The sequence below is a fragment of the Lemur catta genome, chromosome 9 (assembly GCF_020740605.2).
Source record: "Lemur catta isolate mLemCat1 chromosome 9, mLemCat1.pri, whole genome shotgun sequence".
Lineage (NCBI taxonomy): Eukaryota > Metazoa > Chordata > Mammalia > Primates > Lemuridae > Lemur > Lemur catta.
Window position 1 is genome coordinate 91,753,559 of NC_059136.1, and position 26,163 is coordinate 91,779,721.

Consider the following 26,163-nt stretch of genomic DNA (forward strand, 5'->3'; position numbering starts at 1 on the left):
GACTCAGGGGTATTTTGCTTTTTGGAGTTTCCCCCTCTTTACTTCATTTAATCCTTAATCTGTTTTGAAACAAGTTCTTTGTAAACAGGCATATGTAAATAGCGGATATTCCCCTTGTAGTGACAAGAATATGTTTCTTCTTCTAGAGACTCAGTTTAGGCAGATGAGCATTTTAGATTTTGCCTTTACCAAAATCAAGGTAATTCCTTACGTGTAACACATCATGAAGTTTCATCTGCAGTGGCAGGCTGGGGAAGGAGCACTGTGTATGTCTGCGGTTTAGGCACATTTATTCACAAGCTTCCATAAAAATGGAACAAAAAATTAATGACAAAGAGAAGCAGATTCCTTATATATGATTCCATAGCCTATTTTTCTATGGGCTTTGAGGTGTGTGTCACAGGGTTGTTACAGGCTCCGCTTCCAGGCGCATGACGTTTGTAGATATTGGTTAATTTATTCATTAGATATTTTCTGAGTGGTTCCTATGTGCCGGGAACTGTGCTAAAGTGGTGGGGATAGAGAAAGAAAAAAAAATTGTGCACTTACAGACGTAATAATGTTAGATGTGATATAAATAACCCAATTAATAGATGATGAGTCAACTGAGAATTAAATGGACAACTTTAATATTTGACCTAAACACTATTACTATTGAGCTCTACATATCCCTGTGTTCTTTCACAATTTATCTTCTCTGCTGCTTTTCCTTTCCTTGAGTCTGGATGACACGGCTGAGAGTAAAACCAGCTATTCCTTGCCCTGTCTCAAGTCCTGCTGTGAGAGCAACTGATAGCCCGTAGGATGCATAACTTGGTAACTTCAGCCAGTAGTGATTGTTTATGAAGTAGCCAAAGGAATGAATTTTTAAAAATTGAAATTCTAATCATGCAAATATTTAAATCTTTGGAAATTTGAACTAGGTATCATTCAGAAATAAACAATAGAGTTCATGCTCAACCCATTTAAAAAATGCTTTAATGGGCTGAAATCAGTTGTTTAACATCATTCAATACCATTTTTATATTTGAAGTTGTTCATAAGTTCAGGATATTTTTAGAATGGCAAAACAATCAGTGTTCATTTTGTTCAGTTTCATCATAATGGATTTAAAATGGTAAACACCATTGGGCATTTTAAAATTATTTTTCTGATGAATTCTACATATTCTGGGAGACAGTCATTGTAGAAATTACTTACAAAATAATTCTGAATCTCATATTTTGTTACCATTTCATTTTTTACCCTAATATGGTATGGAATCAGACTGCAATTACACTTTCACAATTACTTTGTTATATGGGCTGAAATATACTCCTGAAGCTCTTATTACCTTTTCCATACACCATTTGCACAGACCTGCTGATGTCTGTCAGCGGTGCTTCCTTAGGACAATCAGCCATTCTTAGCAGGCTGTGTTTAAATTCAGAACACCACAAATAGAGAGCACCTCTCTCTCCTTGCTGATGAATTTTTAATGCTCAAGCATTTATAATAATTCAAAGGACTTCATTATAATAGCTTGCAGAATTAGGCCGTGTGTTTTTAGCATGTTGGATATTTATTTGAGCTCTTTGTCAAAGAGAAAAAAATGAAAACAACACAATATTAGTCTAGTGTGTTTGTGTCTGTAGCAACCTGAGAATTATGGTGTTGACCAGTGTTAGAGCTCCTTTTCCCTGAAACAGGTTAAGATTTTCTACTTCAAATAATTCTCTCAAAAGCTCTTCTTTTCTCCATAATCACATTTTATGGGGAAAAAAGACACAACTTCACTCCATGTCTTTAAATGCAAACTGGAATGCCATATATTCAAATATGGAATACATTTACATTTAATAACAAAATCAAGAACCTTTCTTTTACATTACAAAGAGAAATATTCTTTTAAAATAGCCAGTTCTTAGGGTCTTTGAGAGTCTTCCAAAAAGAGATTTGGTTGACTTTGAGAGCCATATGGTACAGTCTGCTACCCTTTTTAATGAATTTTTTTCTTTGGGAGTGAATTTTATCTCACTCCCAAACTGTAGTTACATTAGAACAACAACATACTAAGCCATATCCTGTAAAGTAATGACATTTAAAATATAAATAATAGGAAATAGTTGAAATATAATCACCTTATGTGTTTCTTGCTGTCAAATGCCAACACAGAGTGATTGTTTCCCCTTTGAAAGATTGGAGATTTGAGTCAAGTGCTAATACCCTGAGGGTACTGTATTCCTATAAGTCTATAATGTCAAATGTTCAGAAATATTCAGATAATTGATTGCATACCTCAATTTTTTTCAGTATACTTTTTGAAACAACATGGTTACTAATTTATTTGCCATTAAACTATTTGGGGTCTGGTTTCTAGGTAATTTCTTATCTATTTCTGATGACTAGTGATGGTAGTGAAATCAATTCATTAAACGGTCTTGTTTGTAGCTCAGTGTGGTAGAAAGAAGTTGGAGATGGAATCCCAGGCCCTGGGGTTAATTATAGAACTAACCACATGATGTGGGGCAAGTTACTTTTAATTCTCATTTTTCTCTCTCTCTAAAACTAGAAGCTTAATCACCTCTAAGATTCTCTCCTGTCCAAGAAGTCGGGGGTATCCACTGTTTTGTTAAACAGTAAACTCCATAATATCAAGAGGTTCTGAGACCGACAATAACCAGAGTGTCATCTTCATCACAGACAACAAATTTAAAAATCTAATGCTGTTGTTATTTGTTACATATCAAGAGAAAAGGCACCATGGCATCCATCATAACAACTAAATAGCACAGCAAGGTAGGTTTCAGAAAAGCAAAACTTAGAGCAGACAATGAACATGGTTTTAACTAGTTTCAGCATAACATTTTATCATAAAACTTCACTCTTTTTAACTGAGGTATGCCTGAACCATTTTTGGCTTAAAGGGCAACTTGGGCTTATTATGGTGGCAATGGATAAAATGTTTCTCCTAGGTATGTATCACTGTACTAGTAGGGCAAGTCATGGATCGTACCTTAGAAAAGGAACTTGGGAATCAGATGTCAGGAAGGACAGTGCAGGAGGACAGGTGGCCAGAGGTCCTGGAGTGCTGGGAAGAGGCCAGGGATTTAGCAGGGCCTGAAACAAGCCACACAGCCACATCTAGGCGTCTTGATTAAAACAATGTCCTGCCCCACTCCCAGATTTATTATCATCACTAGTAGGATTCTTACAGCACTGTAACAAGTCCTAGCCTTTCTGACTCAGGCAACTTGAAAGGCCTATTTTAAGTGGAGAGTGTGCAGGCTTTCAAAACGGACCTGCCTTATATCACCCGGCTCTATCTTTCACAAATACAGTATCAGCAGGGTTCAAGGAGGCAGAGTTCCTGACTTTAAGAAGTTTTTGGTTTGGGTGGGGGGAGTTTATACTTGAAAAATAAAAAAATGCAGGGAGAATAGCATGAAAGAGAAAATATATTCTTAGCACTAGATTTTTCAGTCAGTTGTTCTTAACGTTTTTGGTTCACACATGGAAGCAAATATTCTAGAATTTCTGTCACTGTACTTGAAAGGAATTAATAGGTCAGTGCCTTAAAAACAAAGTTTCAGAAAATTGTAAAAAGGAATCTTGCTCAGCTCTCTTGCTGCTCCCTAGCTCACTCTCGCTGCCGTTGAGCCTGGTGCTGGCACTCCGTGGGCACCCACGGGGCCATGCTTTTGGATGTGCCAGTAGCTGCCCTTTTCCTGGACTTTGGCTCATTATGACTCTTACGTCTTTACATCTCTTACCTTAGCTGCACCAAGATCGTATTTGTGCTGGCTGCTCCACGTGATGTATTCCTTGCAATGTGCCCCCTGACCAGATAGGGCCATATGTAATTCATCTCAGTTAGGACAAAGACAAAACCTGGCTTTGATCCAAATTTAGAGGCCCACCTCAAAGAATTGAAAAACAACGATATGCTTTGACCAACTGGTTGGACAACCACTTGTTGAAGTAGTCCCAAAGATAACCTTTATATTTACAAAATCCATGGAAACAAAATATTAAAATCATGTTTGTGAAACGTAACATTTACATATTTGAAAACTTTTAAATTATTTTCAGTTCCTCAAGAGAACACTGGAGACTTTCTATACCATCCTGTACAGTTATTCAAGGTCATAGCAGAAATTTTACAATTGCTAACTGTTGATTTATTTGAGTTATACAGATAGATTTTTCCAGCAGCTCTGGTGTAGAATGTGCCATAAATAAGAAAGAATTCTAGGCCTGAAGGAAGCAGAAGAAACATGGGGTGAGTTTCTTTACTTCTCTGTGCCTTGGTTTCCCCATCTGCAAAATGGAAATAATGATAGTATTTCATTTATAGGATTTATAGTGAAGATTAAGTGATACAAATTGTATAAAGCACCCACCCAGACTGCCTGGGACAGGAGTGTTCAGTAAACATTAGCTGCTGTTACCATTGCTGCTGCTGCTTCTGCAAAACTCACTCTGGTTGCATAAACACTGCCAGAGGGACTCCTGCTGTCTGTAACCTCCAACACTTCTGAAACTCATTGGCTAATATTCCCTGGCCTCCTCAGAATGGTATGGAAGCCGGTGGCGTTGTTTGTAATATCCGACCAGTGTAGTCATGAGCTTGGTAAAGTTACTGTCTGAGACCTGTGGTCAGAACCTTCCCAGACATGGCGTCACCTCAGGGACATCCCACCTGAAAGTGCCAGCTGACTTCCGGGTTAAGTGCTTGCTCCCCCACTTATGCCTATGGGTCCTGTGGGTCCCTTCAGTCACTGATAAGTCCCAAAACAAAAGCTGGAGCACTGTCTGCAGTTGGCCCTAGTAGGATACGCATCTCATCTGGGATAGCGCTGTAGCTTTGTCCCATCAATACACTAACTCAGATTAATTCATCACATTAATAAACTGACACCTTAGACCCCAAGAGATGTCAGATACAGAAGTCTCAACCCAAGATGCCTTTAGACTTTTGTGTGTAGGACACACCCTTTGGGGCACCGGGTCAGAAAGAGCAGGAGGCCTTTCACTGAAAGATGGTGTGAGTACACAGCAGCACACTCCACCTGGGTCTTAGCTGGGTCTACCCTGCACTTGCTCCTGGAGGTACGCACGTGTCTACAAGATTCAGCAGTGAGTCTCCCCTCCTGTGAAACTGTATCTCCAGCTATCTCTAAAATTCATGGAAATGATATTACGACCATTGTCTGTGAAGCAGGAGCCAGATTAACTTTGTTGTGAATTTCTGGGTTGAGTTTTAATCTTTTAACTAAATTGTAGACTCATAATTTTTGTGTGTGTCACCAAGTTTTAAGAATTGCTTTTAAGATATTTCAGGACAATCTGGATTTCATTGAACACAGTTTTATTACCATCTAGTCTGTAGAAGAGGGGAGGAATTCACTTTCAAATTGGAGAGATGCTTTGTCTGTATTGGTTATCACTTTTAGCTTTGGTTTGAGGTTAGTAAAAAGTAAATTGCCACCGTGCAAAGACGTTAAGATGGGTTAGAGAGTCTCTGCATGATAGGGATTGAGCAAAAGCTCCTCAAATGGCCATTACTATTATTAGGAGTGCTAATGGGTGCTAGAAAATTAAACTAATTAAAGTCACTTTTGAAAGCATGTTAGTCTATTTCAGCAGGTGATAATAAGAGTGTAAAAGAGACATTATCATTCCATTTATTCTTTTATTAGTAATTTGATAAGGAGCAATTATCCTTTAACTGGTATTGCCCCTCATAGTTTCAGGCATTTGTACATATATTTGAAATGCATAACAGTGCTGTGGGGGTGAGGGGGCCAGTGGGATGTTTGGATCTCCATTTTACAGCAAAGGAAACTGAGGTCCAGCGTGTTTAAGTGAATTATTTAAAATCATGTGACTGGTAAATGTGATGGAATGGAGATGTGCTAAATGAGTGAGCTGATACAAATACATCTCCACACATCAATTATTTAGTCAGTCAGTTCTGCTGAATTCTGGAAGCCATAAGGTGACCAGCGTGCTTACCTAAACTTTCGAGTCACTGGCTCAATGAGAACATCTGTGAAAATGCTAATTTGCTTCACCTATAGGAAGTCTTATTTTTAAAGAATGTGCAAGAATCTGCTTTTTAAAAATTATTTTTAATGTGATTTTTCTTGCAGAGTATTTGTGAGAGAACTAAATGCACATAAAGTCAACACTGACAATGCAAGAAAGTTTCTGGAAGGGAATGTTTGAAATCTTAGGTGTAATTTTTTTAATGTGTTAGAATGTGGGCTGAAAGTATCTCTGAAATTTCTATGGAAAACCAAAAAAAAAAGAAGCTTTTAAAGTAAATATTATCTTTATGTATGTAGTTATAAGGTCAAATTATATCCTAAAACAAGTGACCTCAATTACTTAATTCAACAAACATTAACAACAAAATCATGGAAGATACAAATATGATCATAGTTCCTGCCCTGGGGTGCTTAGAACACAATGGGGTGCATAAGGCATTTGTATAATGAACATGTAACATAGAGATAGTGCTGTAAAAGAAATGCAAATGTTCGTGAACTTCGAATAATAGTATCCAATACTAGTCTTCTTTTTGTATCATTATTTTGAGATCCAGTGTAGCTGTAGGCTTTTTGTGCCACTACCAAGTGTAGTGACATCAGACCAAAAGGCTCTTTGAATGTCTTTTCTTTAGGAACCAGAATGGAAGGTGACTAAAATATGTGTTTCTCTTATAGAGTTGTCTGTAGAAATGTAAACCTCCTTGGGGGCTTAGATAACTTTAAAGAATCCTGCTCATTCTTCAGAAATGTCAAACCCGTTTAAAAGTACAGTCTGCGGATTTGCTTCTACACTCTACACCACTTCAGAAGTCCTTCAGCACTGTGACTCATGCCAATTATTGGTTTGCATTTTAAAAATATTTTAATTACAAAGTCTTTCAAACCCAATTGTTATCATTACTTACAATTATAATAATTAAATAAAATAATTAGCCCTCCAATTTTTATAATAAATCTTTCAAACCCAATAATTATGTAATAATTATAATAGTATAATATTATTTCAATATTATACTAGTAAGCTATACTAGTATAATAGTATATTATAATAGCATATAGTATAGTATATAGTATAATAGTATACTTTATTATTTATAATATTAAAAATATATTTCCATATGTAATATATCATGCTATTATAATATACTATATAATTAATAGTATAATTATGTAATACTTATAATTCTTAATATTATATTTATTACATTTCAAATTGTATAGAAATAAACAAAAGTTAAAACATTCCCACTCTGCCCTCTCATTCGCTTCCAGAAATAATATCTGCTAATAGTTTAGTGTGTATGTTTCCATTCTCTTTACTATTTTCATTGAAGCATATTTATGCTATTAAAGATATACTTAATATATATTGAGTATTACAAATCTGTAAAACATGTAATTTTTAAACAAATTGGAATCATGTTTTATGTCATATTCTTTTTATTTTGCTTTTCATAATTGTTCAGTAAATAATGATTGAAAATCCCCAGTTTGCCTGCTTACATTAATACTGCCATCACTCCTTTTGATATTTCAGTGTTATAAGCAAATTATTTGTCTTGTTTAGTGTGGCAGGCTGGTAGATAAATGCAAATGATGCGACAGTCTCTGCAGGAAACTTTGTTATTGGCACTTACCAAGATGTCAGGATAAGCTGATCAAGTCTTTAAGTGAGTCCTCCTGGGTCTTTTTTAAAAGGATGAATTATTAAGGAAAAAAAATAGGATTTATAGCTAAACACTAACGTTATCAAGTCACTTTACTATTTAATTAAAATCATATATGCAGAAGCAAGAATGTATTTCAAGCAAACAGGTTCTAGTTGCAGGTGAATCTGAGCAGAAAAGTTTATGCTTTACAGGAGAAAGAAAAGACTTCAGGAACATTTTCTAGACAGGTATTCCATCATTATGAAGGTACAGCAATAGCTGTAAATATTTAGTTATTTTACTGGGCTTAAGGAAAACATTTATTGAAGTAACAACATTCATAGGACTTAGTTCAGAAGCTTTGCTAGCAACTGAAATATTTCCAATAAAAGTAATGTACTCAGCACTTAGGCTACGTCTAGATATAACAAAGTACATGGTAATTATTCAGTGGTTGTTAACTAAGCACATACCACCGGTGCTTGGTTCTATTGGGAATTAAAACAAGAATAACACATAGTTTGCTCAAGGACTTCACAGTTCTGTAGATGTGTTCACCTGCATTATTTCTCCACAGCTCTTATGAGAGTGGACAGTGTAATGGAGAGATGAATCTCAGGCATAATATACAACTCACAACCAGTAAGTGATGAAGTCAAAATTGGAAGGAGGCTCTCACTACTACATAGGAAGGATGGATAGGTCTGAGCTGCAGAAGTTCTACCCTGACCTTATCCTGCGCCCATGGAGGAAGTGCTTGTAGATCTTGTGACTTTTTCTCACTGAGTTCAGATATAGCCTTAAGATTCTACTTCTAGATGATGCTTATTTGTTGGTTTTGGGATCCAAGCTGCCACCTGTTTGCCAATCCTGCCCAATCATGGGAAGTGATAAGATGGAACAATGCATAGGAAGCACAAAAAGAGGCTCTAACCCAGCCTGGATTTCAAAGACTTCCTGGATGGGGGTGGGCAGACGATGGAAATTGAAGAATCAGCCAGGATAAGGGCAGGAAGTGTTTCCCAGATCGAGAGTTCAGGATGAGCGAAGGTGTGGGGCATCAGTCTACATGAGCCTTTGGGGAGCGGCCTGCAGGTTGATTTTGCTAGAACAAGAGGGAGGAGGGTGGGGGTGGGGCAAGACTCTTCTCATGAGTTATGGTTAAAGAGCTTGGCATTTGTTTGTTGATGTTTGTAAGTTATTTAAAGGTTTTCTAGAGGAAGTGAAGTATCAGATGCAGATTTTAGAACAATTACTCTGGCTTCAGTATGATGAGTGGATTTATGATGACAGGTTGGAAAGCTGGAATACCAATTAGGAATCTGTCAGACTGATAGTTTTCCAACTTTTTTTCTTTTAAAGCAGCCCGCAAAAGCCTGTTTTTTTTAAAAAAAAAAACCCAGTTCTTATCCTGAAATTTAATAAATACAGGAGATAGAAAAAAGGGGAATCCTAGAATTTCTTAGAAGAAATTTGGAAACCATTGGATCTAGATTAAGCTGAAAGAAGAATGGAGTGGCAGTACTGATCTATCAGGGTGGAGATCGGCGGAAAGATTTGGGATGCATGTGGGAGGGAAAATAAGAGGTGGATGCTTGGTTGGTTGCTAGTCACTGTGAAACAAAATCATTTCCAATATGATAACAATGTTCATAGGCACCACGTACCAGGCATGCATGAAGTCCTGTGCCGAATAATCTATGATACCTCATTTAATTTTTATAATAACTTTATGAGAGATGTGCTGTTATGAACCCCATTTTATAGGTGAGAAAACAGTTTTGTGCTTAGGGTGTTAAGCACAAAACTGAGCTAAGACTGACACCTAGATTTCTCTGCTTGTGTATTGTGTAAGAACAGCCCATTGGGAATGAAGGAAAAGAATCACGGGATAGCCCACGTTTGGGGGGTGGTAACCAGAGGAAGAGACCTCCCAAAAGAAATAAGAAGCAGTGGTCAGAGAGCATCAGGGTACAGTGAGGAAGCCAAGAGAATAGAGAGTCCCAGGAAGTGTGTCATCAACATTGACTATTATAATAAGATAGAGGCTGAAAAAACGACCACAGACCTTTTCAATAGGGCATCCTTGGCAACTTGATGGAATTAGTTTGAACAGAGTACTGAGGTTGGAAGTCAGGCAATTGTGGACCAAGGAATGAGAGGGAATTGAGGCTGTTGAGGCTGGCAGTACAGATAGCTCTTTCAGTATTTACCTGAGATGGTGAGGGGAGAGAGAGAGCAATTGTTGGGGAAGACAGAGCCTGGATGGTTATTTTTGGACAGGAGAGACTTGAGTGTATTTGTATGTGAAGGGACAACATGGCTAGAGAAGGAGCAAGTGGGGAAATATGATGGTGTCAAAGCTGGTGGAGAGAGCTCAGGACCCACTGGGGCAGAAGTGGGGTTGCCTGCAGTAGAAGGCAGGACACCTGTGCTTTGCACCTGGCTGGAAGAAAGTAAGGACAAAGGCAGAAGGCGGTTGATTTCTATTATGGGCTTTGAAGAAGTTCTCCAAGTTAAGTCCCTGGTTACTCTGTGAACTAGGGGATGAAATCATATGCTCAGAATGAGTTATATCTCTAACTTTGCAGCATCCTGGGTCCCTCCTTCCTTTGGAGATGGTTCTGTTAATATCAGGTGCTAACAAACAGGTGGCATTCTCTGGTTTGCTTTTTCCTTCCAAATTTAATTATAAATATACAAAGGATACATGATATCCACAATGCCCACCTCTTGACATCAGATGATGTCTGGTCATGTCCTGCATTGGAAACACCTGATGAGTTCTACCAAGGAGCTCTTAGATTTAAGCAAAATTTAAAGAATCATGGACAGATAATTGTATTAGGTTCTTTAGCATGAAATATCTGATTCCTTAAGTACTAAGTTAGACGGCTGATATTTCTGACATTTCACTGTGACACCTCTTGGGTTTTTCTTTTTTTTTTTTTTTTTTGTGAAGGTACATCATCAGTCTTTCAAATGCATGGTTTGGCTTGTGATTATCTCTCAAAACTTTTTTTAGAGCAATTGTTGTTAAGCCATGGATAAGTCAAAAATTCGTGTTGCTGTGTTGCTTTCAAATATGAGTTCCATCATGGAAGCAATGCAGCACAGACAGCTCAAAATATCAATGAAGTGTTTGGGAAGGATGTGGCTAATGAACTCACAGTATGTTGATGGTTTGAGAAGTTCCATTCTGGTGATTTTAATCTTGAAAATTAGCCATGTGGGTGACCTGAGACCAAGGTGGATAATGATGCGCTGAAAGCTATAGTGGAAGCACATGCATCTCAACCTACATGTGAATTAGCAGCAAGGTTTGATGTTACTATTCCAACAATATTAGACCATTTGAAAAAAATGGGAAGGTAAAAAAGAAGCTGGATAGATGAGTTCCACATGAATTAAATGAGCGTCAGAAGAGAAATCGTCTCAAAGTTTGCCTTTCTTTGATGTCACAATATGAAGGCTAACCATTTCTACTCTGTATTGTTACATGTGATGAGAAATAAATTGTTTTTGACAATTGCAAACATTTGGCACAGTGGTTGGATAAAGATGAAGTGCTGAAACACAGTCCAAAACCAAAATATTCATCCAAAAAAGCTAACGAACGATGTCCTTTTGGTGGTCCAATGCTGATATTATCCACTACAGCTTCATGAAACTTGGTCAATCAATTACAGCAGATGTCTACTGCACGCAGTTGGATGAAATGATGAGGATGCTTGCCATTAAGCAGCCAACATTGGTCAACAGAGACAGGCCAATCCTCTTGAAAGACAACGCTCGACCACATGTCGCACAAACAACGCTGCTCAAACTACAGAGGCTGGACTTGGAAACTCTCTGTCATTCGCCGTATTCAGCAGACCTTGCACCAACTGACTACCACTTCTTCCAGGCTTTCGTCCCCTTCTTGCAAGGAAAAATATTCAATTCTCCACAAGCTGTGGAAAACACCTTTTGTGATTTCATCAGGCCTGGCTCTCCAGGCTTCTTTGCTGCTGACATAAACAAGCTACCGTTAAGATGGCAAAACTGTGTCAATGGTTTAGGCACATACTTTGATTAATTGTACTGCTTCTTGTTTGAGATATAATAAACTATATTTTTGATTCAAAATCGGACATTTCATATTTAATGACCTATTCTGTTACCTATGGCAGGATTTTTCACACTGTGTGCAGAAAATATTTATGTCTTATGGATTTTTTAATAAGTGCTCATTGAGAGAAGTGTCCAAATGAATTAAAACATAACTGCACTCAATATTCTCCTCTTAGAGACTCGTTACATCTTAGCTAATGAAAGGCTCTGAGAAGCCCTTCAGTATTGTCACTTCTTTAATTTTGTGTAATCCAGTAGAACATGTTTAAGAAAAAATGTTTTTTTTATCTTGCCATAGTACATCAAAAGCATGCGATCACATCGATAGCCAGTGTGTTGAGTCTGGTGGGGACCTCATTCTGATGGACCATCACTGGAGAATGCTGGTCATAAAGTCTTAAGTTCCCAGAGTGGTTGGCAGTATTAGCACACACAACTTCTGGCTTAATGAGTTTGGATAGAATCAGGCTGGTCTTGCCTCTCTGAGGCTCTTACATGCCACCAAAGAGTGAGTGGAATCCCATGGTGGTCACTGAATCTGAGAAGTCACTTCCAACAGGCCCTGCTATTAACCAAAATAGTGGCTATCTGAGGGACTTGCAGGAACTCTAACTGAATGTACCTTCCAGATTACTGGAGAGCCGAAAGAGATCTCTGTGGTGGTCCCACAGCCAAGTGAGCTTGAGACATGACCCTAAAGTGAGAAAATATACAACAGTACGTGACTGAAAGATAAGGCTATTTCATACAGCCCTAAAGGTATATGCTAGGTCATAAACCCTTATGCTTTGGCCTAAGTTCATCCTAGGTCATAATCATGTATGCTACGCCATAAACACATTTTCTACATCATAAGCTTGTATGCTATGTCATACACATGTATGCTACGCTCTAAAACACATATGCTAAGTGCACCATCAGCATGAAGCTTTGTTAGCAGACTTTTTGCAAAGTGAATTCAAGGGATTAGGCTTTATTAAGATCTTGATTTCCATTTTGCCATGGAATATGATTATTAATTCTTTCTAGGTCTATACTTATTTTATGTTAAATAAACTTGGATGCTGGCATGGTTTACAGTCCATTTAGGTTTGTTTAAGTATTACATTTCATTAACTGTTAATAATACTAAGATCTCAGTACTGTTTTCAGTTAAGAGAAGGCTATTAGTGTGATCTGTAACTTGTGGCTAATAAGTACCTGCTAAAAAATGTGTAGTCATGTCACTGTGCAAGGGTACCCAAATGTCATCAGTTTGTTTTGATTTGCAAGCGGTGATGCATTGTCTGTGAATGCTCCAGCTTTTCTTACACCACAGCTACCTCATTTGCCAAATATGGGAATGATCCTTTGTTCGTGTTAATTGAAAATGACATCCTTATTCATCATATGCAATTTTTTTAGTCATTAAAATTCTGTCCAAAGCCTTTCCAACTAAGGCTGAGTAATACCCGGGGCTTGTTAATCTATTGTTATCAGCCTTCTGTTTTATCCTCCTGACATGAACAGAAACAAGAACTATGATGTCCAAACTTTGCCTTGGATTCTGTACCCAGAATGAAATGCTGTACAAATTGTACCCATGATCTAGAAACATATTTTTTGGCCTAACTCATCCAGAGAATGTTTAGAGTCTTTCATTTTACTTGGAAGTTCAAGAACTGAGGTGTGATTCTATTCCCATTGGAATATAAATTCCTATGATAAATTTTCCTTCACATTGTTACCTATCCTTGCAGAAGTATACAAAGCATAATGGTGCAATTGATTAAGATAGCGAGCTGAAATGGACTTCTGAAAGAAAAAAAAAAACACCTTTGAAAATAAATCTGGGTCTAAATTATACTGCTAATCATCACTTGAATTAAGATACAGCCATAGGCTGTATCTGTTTAATGTCTTATTCTTTCTTTGTGACCTTCTGAAAAGTAGTAAAAAAAAGGCATTAAAATAATTTATATTAGCTGTCAAAAATGTGTTTATTTTTTTATAATAAAGGTTTCCATCCCTTTGATTAAATTTATGTTTATATTTGACACTTTCTTGAGGTACATAAATTCGCATGACAGTGAAAGTCCACACACTCACAGGACCCAGGGCCAGGTTGAGTTGAATTTGGACGCATGACATAAATAAAAGTGGTTTTATGTTTCACCTTCATCTGGTAGGTGAGCACTCCACCTTTTCTTGTGAAACATAATCGGTTGTGACATGGCAAAATTAGATCCTGGCTATTTATTATCTTCTGAAATCAAACCCCATAACTGGGAAGGCATGTGGTAGGTCTGCTGGGGCAGCTTGCGTGCAGAGAGGAAGGGGGGGCTTTCCAGTTTTATAAGCTCAAGGTGATTTTCTCCAACATCTCGAGCATTTTAATTAATTACCCTGAAAGATTGAGTAAATTATTATTTGAATACTTTATGGCATCACATGTTAACATTTCAAGGACAAAGTGCTGTACTTTGCTTTTCAACAATGCTTCATCTGTCAGAATATATCTTTGAAATTTATGTAGTTTGCTGCAGAGTAAAGGGGGGACAGACGTGGAGTCCTATGAATTATTAGGAGACAGCAGAGTCAAATGTGATCTATTCCACAATCAAAGGAATATTTATCGATATCTGATTTCAAGTTAGAAATTAACAGAATTAACAGCGAAATTGATTAGCTATGTTTTCTCTGAACATGTGAAACAAAATTGGCTTTCTTTGATGAAGTTCTTCTGATTTTTTTTTAACCCTTGGCAAAGCTGAAAGGCTAAGGAAATGCCTTCAAATCAGAGCAAAACACAATTCATGGTTGGGCACGCATGCCAGCTTCACCATGCTTCACAAAGTGTGTTGTGAGATGTGTACTCTTCTGTTTATGCTTACAGAGAAAAGATGTTTCAGTTTAGATATAGAAAGCTTTAAAAATATATATTTCATTTTAAAGCACTCTTTCAGCCTGCAGAAAGCCTGGCACACTGAGTTTGACAAAGTCTGTTTAAATGTAGAAAGTGCATAATATGTCATAGACTGTTTAGTTGATCTTTGTAACCAATAACAAGCTTCTCTCTGCAGATATAATCTTTCTTTCTCCATAAGGGCACTCAACCTTTTACTAACTTCATCCTACCATCAGTAGATTAGATTAAATCCCCATTTACTGCATCATATTAATATTTTCAATGGCACACTAATCCAAGAAATAAATGTGTCAGTTTCTATGGCTACATTGTAATGGGCATACCCATCAGAGAGTGCCTTAAGGCCACATAAAAGACTTAATGTACAGATTGAATAGAAACACATTATTTATTACGAAGCTATCAAGCCGCGAAATTTAGCAATCTCATTTTTTAGATTTGCTCATTTGACCCGGGCCAATTTGCCTGACTGATAATATTGAATATTTAGTATCACAATGTTGTTGCAGTTTTAAGGATAAAGTGTTTCAGACTAATTTGATTCAGAGCAGTTTGTTGAATTGAGTGATTTTATGTCCTTGAAATCTTTATTGATAACTTCTTTTTTAGTCTTAGTGACTTAAAATTTAAGTGAGGCTAAGGTATAAGCTGCTTTATAACACTGATGATGAGATTCTATTTAGCAAAAATAAATAAATAAAGAAAGAATAAAAATGACAGAAATGATAACAAACCTATTTGGCCTGATTAGACGTGGACTACAGGAGAGAAGATAAGAATGAGGGTAGGAGAATGATGTGCTCCCTACACCCCAAGAATCAAACAAGGTTTTATACTCTGTGGGCTTTGGTGGAACGGTTTGATTCACCCTGAAAATTAGTAACAGGAGACTCAGGGGAACAAAGGTTTGTAAAAAAAAACCTCTCTCATTCTCTTTCTCCTGAGCCTCACACCCTCCCTTTCCTTTTTGCAATAATAAGAAAAATGCTAGGACCATTTGGTTAAATAAAAGAGTCCCTCTATCAATACTAAGGCTACTGACTTCCTCCAGTATATTTACATTTGAACCAAAAATGAAGTTGCTAGTGACAATTTCAAATTGGTGATTTGGTATTATATAATTTTTTAAAATCAATCAAATATGTTTGACTAGATTCAACTTTTCTTAAAAGTGAATGTAGGACAGAATAGAGAACCCAGGATAAAACCATCTACCTGCAACCAACTGATCTTTGGCAAAGCAGATGACAACATACACTGGGGAAAGGCAACCCTATTCAATAAATGGTGCTGGGAACACTGGATAGCCACATGCAGAACAATGAAACAGGACCCCTGTCCCTCGCCATGTACAAAAATTAATTCAAGATGGATAAAAGACTTAAATATAAGGCATGAAACCATAAAAATTTTAGAAGAAAATATAAGAAAAACTCTTCTAGACATCAGTCTAGATGAACTAATTTAAATATTGAATGTAGCCTTTAATTGCTGGTAGCTAAAAATTGTGGTATTAGAATATGACTAATTGTTGTCCATTCATTATTGAGCTGCACGTGAGAATGGAAAGGGTTCCTTTCTTTAAAGTTTGGTGGTAGAATGCCTCTCAGATCAAAGGCTTTTTGTTCAGTGCTATAATTAGTATTCGGAGGATAATGAAAATTTCTGAGCAGATATGTGGGGCCCACTTCTATCTATTTTTTATATTTCTTTGTTTGGTTTGTTCCCTTATTATTTGGCATGATTTATCATTTAAGCAGATGTAGGTTCCGGAGTTACTACTACAGAGTATCTATTGCTATATCCAATTCCTTTATACTTAGCATTACATTGGAAAATTGTATTTTAGTTTGGGATTTGGGTAAAGCATGTTTGAAATTTGTGGCTATTTTACTGTATTCTGGAAATCTGTTGAAAGACAAAATTATTTTTCTGACATTCCTTTACAGTTTTGAAGAGAGCTACTAATAACAATGTAAACTGCACCCTTTCCATAAGCTGACATTTCTAGAATTTCACATGTCAGTAAGACAGTGTAAAGCCCTGGCAGGGGTGGGTGGGAAGACAAGGGAGACTTAGCGGAGCATTTTAGTGACTTTAAAGGAGCCCTCCCAAACTATTGAAGTCTTAAACTTTATGTTCTGGAAAAGTCTTTTTCCAGTAAGTAAAAGTAACTCTCAAGACAACATTTCATCAGCATTAATGCTAAGCAAAAGTAAAAGGTATTAATAGTAGGTAGCTTAAAGTTGAGAATGGACAGAAAGTTGCTACCTAAGAATTAGTTAGAAATAACATGATATTTGCATGAATTGGTATATTTTTATTTTACCGGAGAGTGCTACCTGTCACTCAGTTCAAAAATGACTAATTTAGACTGTGGCTATTTTCTGTACAATAGTAACACAATTGTTCCCTCATTTTTCTAAGTGAGTGAGGGACCTCTGTTCTTAAAGAGAGCTATCTCTCTTTTTCTTTATCTCTGTAGTATTTGGTTTATAGGTTGATAATAAAACAATATTTTAAGACTTCTTTCATAATTCAAGTATAAAATACCTGAAAAGCTTATTTTAAAATAAATATGCATTTTAGAAACTCAGTGAATGAAATAAGTATTTTAGTAAGAATATTCTGTGGTGTAGTCATATGGAACGTTATTTAAGCTTGTGGTAAAGACATTTAATGTTTCCTGCCATAAAATGTCTTTATAACCTGAGAAGTAAAAGGATTATGTGTATTGTGATTCGTAAAACATTGAGTATAGTATTGTGATAAAAATTAACACTCATACAGCAACAAGTGTCTTTTGTACTAACATTATTTTTAAATTAAAGTTAAATCTGTGAGAGTTTTTTTATTCTGCTTCTGAGGCTTATTCCTGAATTTAGAAAGGATAAATGCAAATATTCTTTGAGCAAAAAACGTGAAAGGAAATTTCTACGGCATTTTAGCCTCTTGGTTCCTAAAAGAGTGAGTTATCGTTTCTCTCTCCCATGGTCATTAATAATGACAGATGTACATGGTGCAGAGTTCACCTACATTATTGTCAGTAGCAGGGCTGGCAAGAGAATATTTATTACAGGAGAAGGAGGGACAGAGAGACATGATGTTGAAACAGAAGACAAGAGCAGAGTTCAATTGTTTTTTTCTATTGAAATAAAATATAATCATTCGCTAAGCTTTCTCAATAGCGTTTATTTCAAAGCACTCTTATTGCAAATGTATTTCATCTCCATAAACGTTCCTTGTAGTGTTGATTTAAAAACTGAGATGATGAGGCACTCATTTTTATTTTATTTTTCCAGTAAACCTGTCTAATAACCAAATATATTTGAATAACTCTTAAAATATTATTTGAATTGTTGATAGGAGGACAGTTTGACTGTTAAGGTCCCTTCCTACCATGATATAAGGAACTGAAGTGTATTTAGAATAGAGCAAGCTAGGATTTAGTGATCTGAAATTTTGCTTAAATAAATATTATAATAATATGTAGATTCCAAGAGGAAGAGCCCACACTGTACCTTATGCAGCCTCTCAGCTCTCTCCCTCCGTTCCTTTCCTGCTTTCCTCTGCCCTTCCCCCTTTCTAATTTTAGCTTATTGAGACAACTCGGCTTAGAATTCCTTTCCTGGGTTGGTCTGTTGATTGTCCCTGGAGGTACAAAGGAAAACCTGTGCTTGGAGTGAGGTTTTCTGCCTAGTCACACTACCCCCCTCCTCCCCGCAGACGTCCAGAAACAGAAACAGCCTCTTCAGTGGAAATACCTGACTGACCGTGAATCCTTAAAAATAAATAATTAGTGGTGGAGGGGTTGAGATGGGGAAAAATGAGACTGGATAAATGTGAGGGTCTTTTCCTCTCTAATTTCAGTATTAAAGAAAGGGAGGGAATATGTAGATGACCTCTCCCATTAATTTACAGAGAAATCACACAAATTCACAAGTGTGGAGATACACAAACGAAGATATGTTAAAAGAAAACTTAAAAGCCATTTTATCACTTAGGTGACAGAAACCACAAGAGTTTTCAACCTTATTCTTGAGCACCATTGTAACTGCAACACAGATACAATCTAGGGTATGTGATAGGGTAGGTGCCCCACTAAATATTAGCTTCCTTTTTCCTTAAGGGCAAGATTCATACATCTTCTTCCTTTTCCTATCCCCTCAACAATGAGCATCGTGTCCACATCTAGATGGCATTTAATAAATAGTTTTTATAGTGTATGCATAAAGGGTAGAGATGTAAAGGACATATGGGCATTAATTAATTAAAATTAATGCCCATATATATATGTTAAGGTAGTTACAGCTGCACAATGATACTGTTTGCAAACAAACCACCAGTTTTGGTCCTCAGTCAGTTTCATGGTGCCATTAGAGTTGAGCAAATCACTCCCCTGGTGGCCTCAAGGTCAAGGCCTCACGGACACTTTGGCCTTTGGTATCCAGACTGACCCACTGAAGAGTGACGCTTTCAATTCCCCAGTGCTCTGCGGAAGAGTCTCTTCAAAAGCAGACTTTCCCTTTAAGGCATTCGTGGGTCTCTAATTTGAGAAAAAAAAGTGAGAGAATATAAGCCGTTTCCAAATTAAAATCAAGGCAGACAAATCAAATTAAAATTATTAGGAAATAAAATTGAGCTAATATCCAAAAATCACTACTTATAGACCTACCAAATGGTATTAACAAGAGTTGGGCAAGATCAGCACTGAACTAAAATGTCACTGTTTCAGAAAGCTCTTCTCAGACAGTCAAAATAAATTAAAGCACCGCTTTAGTTGACTGGAAATACTCAGATCGGAGAACCAAATTACAACAGATCTCTTTGATTATTATGGCTCAAGGTAATGCAATTTTATCTTTTCTCTCTTTTATAAATATTTAATAATTCAATTTAAGTTGTGGGAAAATGGAGAAATATATATACATACACACATACAATTTTTGGTAAAGATATAGTATTGCAATGGCCAGGGAAGCCTGCCATGCAGTATTTGCTTTTATCCACTAAGTCCCATTGTCAGTTATCTATGGCTTTTTAAAACAGGATGGAGTTACCTGTTATTCCTTTGCCTCAATTTTATCCACTGCCTCCCTGTTGCTTTGAACATGATGCCAAAGGAAGCCAGTGCTTCATCCTGCCTGACAAGTCACAGTTATTAGAGCTTTCCCAAGTAACATGATCAATACCTTCAGAGTGTTTTATTCTGCTTTTCTTGGATGTCATGTAAAGATGCTTTTTCAAGCACTGCTTTTCAGAGATGCTGAATGATGCTCTGAGTATGCAATCAAAATGTGAAACTTAAAGCTACCATGGACACATCGAGTCCCTCTTCTGTCGCAAGGTAACAGAAATGTGAAAAACCTTAAGCAAATCAGGGCGTATTCCTTAGGGAGTTGCAAAAATCTTGTGTAGGAGCCACACCTACATTTTTACTGTCTCTCCAATTATGTGTGCTGTGATCCTGAATTAACTTGAAGTTCTCTTTCTACACTGAATCAAAGTCCTCCCATTTAAAAACCTTCCATGTGCACCGTCAGAGACAGCGTGTAAGATTTCTAGTTTCCACCAACTCACAGGTGGACTCTAACCAGTAGGAAGAGTGGTGACTGGCAGACATTTCCATTGGCCTGCAGAGATGGTGACTGCTCAGGCCACTTACTTGCCATGCCTGCTTTGTCACAGTGTTCATAAACTGGCCCCTGAGACCACCCCAAGCTCGGGATGTAGCACAAATAGAATTAAGTTTTATGACTTTTAGTGACATTACTAATAGTTTTCATAATTTAGCTCTCTGTGTAGATAATACTTTTTGCTCCATATCTTTTTTCTCTTCATATTTTTTCCCCAAAGTCGATTCATCTTGCCCCTGCAGCAGTGCATGCATTCCCTAGTGCAGCCAAGGCCTGCGCAGGAAGCAGGGAGTTGCCACTTACTGCATCCAGCATTTGTCTTACCATGATTAAGGGGCAAAAAGGATTATTCCATATATAGAGTTGCCAGGCTTTCAATTGCCTCTATTCTTTATAGTCCAATAAATAAATTTTCCTTTTTTAATAGCACATTTTCTACATCGTAGCCCTTAGCAAACAAGCATGAATCAATAAGTATTGAACTTCATTCAGTATCAGCCATGTAAATAAAATGTCAGATTGTTCAGGCTCTTAGTCTGGAAAAGTCTTCATTTTTCATCAATGTTATCTGGAACCTTCAGACTCCCACCAGGAGGGAAGTGGTGCAGGAGCTCATCTCTGTGCCTGAAGAATAGAAAGTGTCTGCGCGTATATAGCCTTTATTGTTCAGGGATCTCTATGAGAGGCATCTCAGAGGCCCAGGGATCAGAGCAGGGAGACACCTGTTCTTGGTCACCGAGCACCATGCCTCTCCCGGGCACGTCCCATTTTAGAAGTGAATGGTCTCACTCCTGCAGAGACTCTATGGTGAAAAGGAACTGAAGCAAACACTCTAAACTTACACGTGCTCTCAAGAACAGGTGAAATATTTCCCCACGTACTTAGAGGGGAAAGAGAAAGCTGGAGTCACACCATAGACATCGGGTGTCTGAAACAGGGCTAGGAAACAGTGCGAGTTCATTGGCAGAACAAAGAGCAGGTACTCCCAGGGTTAGGGACCTTAAGTTACAGGGGAAATATTTATAATGTAGAGAGAAGTGGTCATCTGTGACTGCAGCAGACTTTCTCAGAGATGTTAACTCCAGAGCAGAGCGCGGGTGCAGTCAGTGGGGGCCCGTGAGCCAGAACCCTGTCCTAACCCCAGCACAGGGAGTATGGTGCTGTGGGACCCCAGCCTGGTCTCACTCTCTCTGCCTTGAATATTCTTGGTAAAATGAGAAAATACTATTGGATCTTTGGGTTGTTGTGAGAAGCAAATTATAGTATGAGGTAAGGTCTGTGAAATTGCTTTGTAAAGTGCTATACAGATGATATTCTAGTATTGCTACTGATGGGATCATCATAGTTGTAGCTGTTAGACTAGGTTTTCCCTGAATTGAAGAGAGCTCATAGGTGATAAAACTAGAGAACATTCTAAGGCAAAATATAATCAAATAGGGGGATGGCATTTTGGATTTTACCTATGATGTCTAATGGAGAGTGTATCTTTTTGAATAGTAATATTCTTTTCACTTAAAGCACACATGAGAGGCTATTTATTTATAAACAATTAGCCACCTTATTAGCAAAAAATCACCAGCACAAAAAGTAACCATTATATTAATCCCACTGTATATATTTGTCCCTCTAAGGAATAGAGATTTCCAAGTAGGAAGAGGCCAAAAGTATGTTGAGTTGAAAATATCAAAGTTTTCTTTTCGGCATTATTGTGAATGCTTTTTAAAAAACTAAGTAATTATGTTTGATTTTTTAAAAAAAATTTTATAACAGAGTTTAATTGAGCAAAGAAAAATTCTCGAATCTAGCAGCCTCCTGAACCAGAATGGGGCCAGGGACTCCAGTTGTGTTTGATTTGACTCTAGTTTCACCATTGTGAAAAGTCATGCCCAGCATTACAGGAAAAGCCAGAGTTTAGGAAGCGTCATACAGACAAAGCCCCTCTCACATCTCTTCCTTGTGTGCGTGGTTTCTCCCAGCAGTGAGAAGCTCCCTGTGTCACTCTCTGGGTGGTTCACTTTAGTCTGCGTTGCTGGAGGACCGCTATTTTCACTTCTTCACCAGGATTTTCTAATCAACCTCTCGCAATGTGACTTTCATTTCAACCCTCCTACTCCTGTGCTTTCTCGGAGACATCTGTTGAATTCTTCCAGCTGACTCGTTTTTATTCTCACTGGCTTCTCTTTGATGTGTATTGTACAGTGGAGGTCCCTCTCCCTGAAAGATCCTTCTCACTTGGTGTGTAGCACCTTACTCTCTCGTGGCCCCCTGAATGCTACAGACTCCTCTTCCTCCCCATCGCATGGACCCTTTCTGACCTTGAGGATGGGAAAGCCCTTTGGCTGGACCCTCCGTTGCTGCCTCTCTCTCCTTACCCTCACTACTCTGTGGGCACATCTCTTGTCAAGGTCTTAGCTATGATGCTGTGCTGCTGACTGCAAACCCAGCGTCTTCAGTTTTATATCTACAGGTGTAGGGGAGGAAAAATACCTTTTTCTTCTACCCTTCTAGGTTCTTGGCTGAGGCCCTTGTAACAAAAGACAGATTAACAAGAGAAAAGCACACACATGTGTTTAATGCCATTTTTAAGTGCTATGGGAGCCTTCCTAAGGAAATGGAGACCCACAGCAACAGTTGAATCTGAGAGTCTTCATCCTAGGTTTGATGAAACAGAGTCGTGGGAAAATGTGGTAGCACAAAAGGGTATGTGCTAAGTGTAGTAAACTGGAGGGAACTAGCAAGGCCTGGTTGTTTTGTTGTTTTCCGATCCCTCTCAACGTGCCTCTGTCTTCAGATAAGGCTGCTCCTTTCCTCCTGGTACAGGGAGGGCACCTCTAACATGAGGCTCTTAAGACCTGCTCAGGGGAAGGTCAGAGAGTCCTTCCTGCACCTGCCATTTTTCAGATTCCTCCAGCTTAAAACAGACACTATGCCAAGGCGCCATATTTTGGGGGTAGCATGTTTTGATCCCCCCATCATGGTCATTTTTAGGCTGACATATTCATAGCCAAATTTATCAGCTTTCACTGTTTTTGTCATCAGCATCTTTGTTCTTCTGGTCCTTTTGGGTAAAAATCTTGGAATCTCCTTTGATGGCACCTTTTCTTCATCATGTTAGTACATCTTGTCAATTTGTCTTACTAGATTCTATCCTCTTTCCTGTTTTCACTGGTCCCATCTCATGGCTGTGTCGCCACAAGAGCCTTGCTCTGCAGTCCCTGCCTTCAGTTCTGTGAACAAGGAGCAGACTAACAGGTGGTCCGACCGTCCTTGGTTACAATTTAATTTTCCCATTCCTCTAGGGACTGCTTATTTTCTCTTGGGCAGCCTTCGGGTACTGCCTGTTTCCAGAAGCCTGGAATCTCACGCTGTCTCTGAGCCTCTCTGTCTTTGCCATGCTGCTGTCTTACCTCAAATGCTCAAACTTGACTCAGATTCTTTGCTTCCTTTGAGACACTGAATCAAGAGCCATATCTTCCTTCTAAACTTACCCTGAAATTCCAGTTCACTTTGATTTTTTCTCTAAGTTCAATTTCTATCTATAACATCCAGAATGAGTCCACTATATCTTTGTACTTAATGTTACACTATTTTACACTGTATTTCACTGTCATTTCATCATTTTTGTGAATAAATTATATCTTAACAATCAAGTTCATCCCTCAGGGGCCAGACATTCTTCATCTAGATCCATCTGGGTATCTTACAAGGTGTGTGCTAGATAAAGGTTCATTCAGTACTTACTGCTTGGCCAGTGATCAGTTTTCTTACCAGGAAGATGCTTCACTCTTCGTCTGTTTCTTTTTCTCTGTTCTACAAATAGTCAACATTTTACTGAGAAATGCAAATTTATTTCTCTTATGTAGAAAGTACATTTGCTAGTTAGCTATCAATATATTCCTTAAGCATCCATCACGTAAGTACTTGAGCAGCAATATTAGCAAGGAACACAAGTTCTTTGCCCCTCTTCAATTGAAGTTTAATTGATATTTGTTCAGAGAATGGATAGATGGCATGTTTGCAGACAAATGTGTTGTTGGAGAAATTAAAAATTGAGAGGTTAAGTGACTTGCTCAAGGTTGCTTATTCTGTGATGGTGTTTACTGCCATGGATTGAAGTGGAGGATTGAAATTATTATTTGGACAATGTAAGGTTTAAAAAAAAGCAAAATATATACTAATAAATATCAAGGACAACAGAAGAATAGAAGAATGTTTTGTGAACTTTGAAAATCAATGGTTTCTTTTTGCATAATATCTATAAGGCACACTGGGAACCAGGCTATTTTGGTGAAGGGTCTTACAAGGAGTCATAACTCCAGAGCATATTTTGGGGTCTTTTAGAGGACAGCGGGGTGAACTGAGCATATTCTGTTATGTCACTTCTAGATAGAACACTTGACATTGTTTAAGTCAGGCCTTCCAAGGCTGTCTAAGAGAAGACTCTTGATTTCCATTAGATAGATTTATGGAGACCATGAACATTCCTCTCTAGCTCAGGGATTTGTTTAATTTTCTGGGAGACTATCCAGTGATAATGTCTGAAACACTCAAATTCTGTGATAGAAAAACTAAGATAAAAAAATCTCCTACTATACCCGCTGGCCTGAAAATAAACTGGAGTCTAAATAAAATAAGCATGATCCCTACACCCCCACCAGCCCCAATAGCTGTTTGGTTTCCAGTAATGCATTTTGTGTGGTTTTGTTCAACAAAGTTTTGGGTATTTGTTGTTGCTGTTGTTGTTTTTATTCCTTTTTTTTTTTTTTTGAGGTTTTCCTGATGGTTTCTATGGCAAAAGGATATTTAATAAAATGCAGAGGTTATAATGGTTACAGAATCTTAATAAAGTTCATATAATGCTGATGCCTGAGATGTTTCTAATTCCTTCTGAGATGACAGATAGAAGGAAAGAGGTTTACTTGGTCCCAGGTATCAGTTAAATGGATTGTTTGGTAGTAGTTGGAGCCTCAATTTGGAAATTAAACTCTAATTTGTCGTCCTTTAAGTATAAAAGACCCATTACAAAGTGTGCATTTGTGGGGGCGGCGATTGGCTTTAGCTCTTCGTTTAAACTTAAATTGTTCAGCTATTCAGAAGAGAGCCAAAATGTGGGAGAATGATTTATTTAAGTGGCTGCCGTGTCACATATTTGGTGTAAATTAGCTTCATTACTTTTAGTCAGTATTAAAAATACAAGTAGTTGAATTCAACAACAATTTTAAATAATGCCAAGCAAAATAAAAAACATTTTGGAAGTTTTAATGAAAAGTGAAAAGAAAGTGAAATTACTACCATCTCTTAGGGGTTTTCAAGAATAGATTTTGCTCTATTTAAAAATATCATTAAACTTATGACACTTGAAATAGCTGCGACATAATAATGGAGAAATTAGAAATAATATAAGTGATAAGTGGCAGGTGTGCTTTGTCATGTTTCCAAATGTAAGACATTATAGCTGGAAAAGATAGTATCATGGTCCGCGAAGATCTCAGTAGTTTCAAATTTCTGTGATATGCAGCTACAGACTACGTTCAGAGCAAGATACTAAACAACCAATTCCTTAATTCATTTTTATGTAATTTGCTGATTATTAGCATAATTTGTGTATTTCCCTTAAAATATTAATTTTAATATTCCTCAGCTCTTAAGCAGGAACCCTCCCTGCATCTTTTGGTTACGACAGTATCATTGATCTATTGCTGTCTAGCAGTTGCAAAACACCAGTGCTGAGAAGAGAAAAAGAAATTCAGCACTGCTTCTACTTACAGGGCAACATATTTAGGGGTGTTATTGCAAAAGGATTTTTTCTTTATGTGTATGTC

General features: G+C 37.6%; 1 protein-coding gene across 1 annotated transcript in view; it reads left to right on the forward strand.

Moving 5' to 3' along the window:
• Positions 1-26,163, forward strand: part of TOX (thymocyte selection associated high mobility group box) — a 290,979-nt gene that overhangs the window by 15,920 nt on the left and 248,896 nt on the right. The window lies entirely within an intron of this gene.